We start from the raw sequence: 2,443 nt of genomic DNA on the forward strand, positions 1-2,443 counted from the left end.
CTCCTTTACTCCTGTATGACAATTTTTTCCTTTTTAAAATAATAAATCATGGCAATTAATTTAACGGCCCAAGTCCGCTTATGTCCGGTATGAAGGGAAAAGTCTCGCGATGTACCCTACATAATTGAAAGGGCTCCTTGGCTCCATTTAGGAAGCTAATAGGAATTTCACAATACTCCTAGATAATATTAAAATTGAACATAAGTCTTCAAGTATTCTGCTCCTTTTTTTTGCAAGAAATCTGGGCAGTTTTGTTTACAGGGTTAAATGTCAATACTTGCATGGTAGGCAATGAAGGCAACTTTGGTGAAATCCCCGAAAATTAAATAGAAAAGTCACATAAGTCTCAATCACACAGTGACTGGTGCCATGAGCACAACGCCAACTGCGGCCATGGAAGTTTTGTTAAACCTCCCTCCACTTCACATTTTAATCCAAGGAGAAGCCAGACAGCAGCCCACAGGCTCATAAATGGACAACCATCTGCTAGGATAGACCATGTAAATAAACAATGGAAACTGAGGGAGGGTAAACAGGCAGATGCTTTTCTAAGTATGCGAATTGATGCCACTACTGCGTTGCAAAGTACAACATCACCAAGAAGTACAAAGTACTGATACCAACGGGAAGAATGGGCCAAAGGTACACCACTAAAGGCAAATGCCTACTGGTACACTGACGGCTCCAAAACCGATAAGGGTATGGGAGCTGGGGTCTTTGGGATGAACCCAAAGACCGAACTGGCGGTAAACCTAGGCAAGTATGCTACAGTTTTCTAGTCTGAAATCATAGCGATCGAACAATGCGCCAGAGAAACAAAAAGAATACATTCCCGGAAAATAGCCATTTTTCTGACAGCCAGGCAGCTCTCAGGGCCTTAGCCTCATGCGAGGCGAAGGCAAAGAGTGTTTGGAAATGCATGGAGGCCAGACGGAAGTCAGCGACACTAATGACCTGACCCTGGCATGTGTCCCCGGACATTCGAGTCATATAGGCAACGAAAATGTCGACATGTTGGCCAAAAAGGGAGCCTGAACTCTATGGGCCCAGAACCCTACTCCGGCCTAGCAGCCTGCCACAAAAGAGGATACATCTTGAAATGTATCCTTAATGAGTCCAAAACCTGGTGGAACAATACCACAGGTATGAGGCACGCGAAGAGATTCATAGAAGGACCATCCGGAAAACTTACAAAAGAATTACTGGAAGGCAACCGCAACCGAGCCAGGATTGTGGTTGGAATCCTGACGGGGCACTGCCACTTAAGAAAGCACGTGCACCGGATAGGAGTACAGACAGAAGAAACACTTTGCAGATACTGCTAGGAAGAGGAGGAGACCGCAGAACGCATTTTTGTTCCAGTGAAGGTCTATGTAGGTGCGAGTTCTTCCAAATAGGACAAGAAAAACGCATGATCCTACACCAAGGAACCGCTGGCAAAGCTGTGGAGGCTTGAAGCTGGTCAGTGAGTTATAATTAACAAAGGTGCACGATATATCTATTTAGGTCGAGGTGCAGTAGGCCTAGTGGCCTCCTCTTTTATTTCTATCCCTATCCCAATCCTAAGTCACAATGGAGTAATTCGAAAAATCATGAGTTTTGCCATTGGTTATTCTTTGAGCGGCTACGGTGAATTCGGAAGCGCGATTTTTTCAACGAAAATGCTATCGTTTGGTAAATTCAATGTAGTTGGTGGAACAAAGTTAGTATTTCATTCACTATTTTTCGTGGTCCGCTTGACCAATTAATATCATTCATTTAATTAAAGTTTTTAGTTGAAAAATGCCAAAAAGGAGGGAAAATTAAAAAAGGTGGGGTTGAGATGGGAAGTTAGCTCACAAGCGAATCGAAGTCACGATAGCTCAGCGGCGTTTCAAGCCAAAGGTCGTGGGTTCGAATCCAGCTCGTGACACTGACTTTTTTACCTCAAATAAACCTTAATTAATTGTTAGTATTTCAATGACACTAAATTTGAGAATTACGATTTTATGTTTAAAAAAATCTCATTTTATACTAAAATCACAAAAATGCAGATATCTCAAAGAGTCAAATAGAAACCTCGTTCAGGTGGCAGTGTATTTCGTTTTATTTACCATATCCACTATGGCCACATTGATATTTAACCGTGTTACACCCTGTAAAATAAATAGTACTTGATATCTTCTCTTGAGTTTCATTTGTTGTGAATATTCCGTGTGATTGTATTTATTAGAGTGATTGTCACCTTACTTGAGTGAATGGTTTGGAAATAGCATGTATTTAAGAGTGAGGGAATGCCCTGAAGGAGCCCCGGACTGCAAAAAACCGTTCTAAGACCGAATCTGCACACGTGCAATCAATACACAAATATTATTGTTTATTTTGTAATAAGAGAGAAAAAATATTGTTCATTTTTGATTTGATAAAAATGGATTTTTTGAGTTTTGATATTGTTATTTTTGAT

The sequence above is a fragment of the Cimex lectularius genome, unplaced genomic scaffold (genome assembly GCF_000648675.2).
Source record: "Cimex lectularius strain Harlan isolate CLEC.00 unplaced genomic scaffold, Clec_2.1 scaffold251, whole genome shotgun sequence".
In the NCBI taxonomy this organism is placed as follows: domain Eukaryota; kingdom Metazoa; phylum Arthropoda; class Insecta; order Hemiptera; family Cimicidae; genus Cimex; species Cimex lectularius.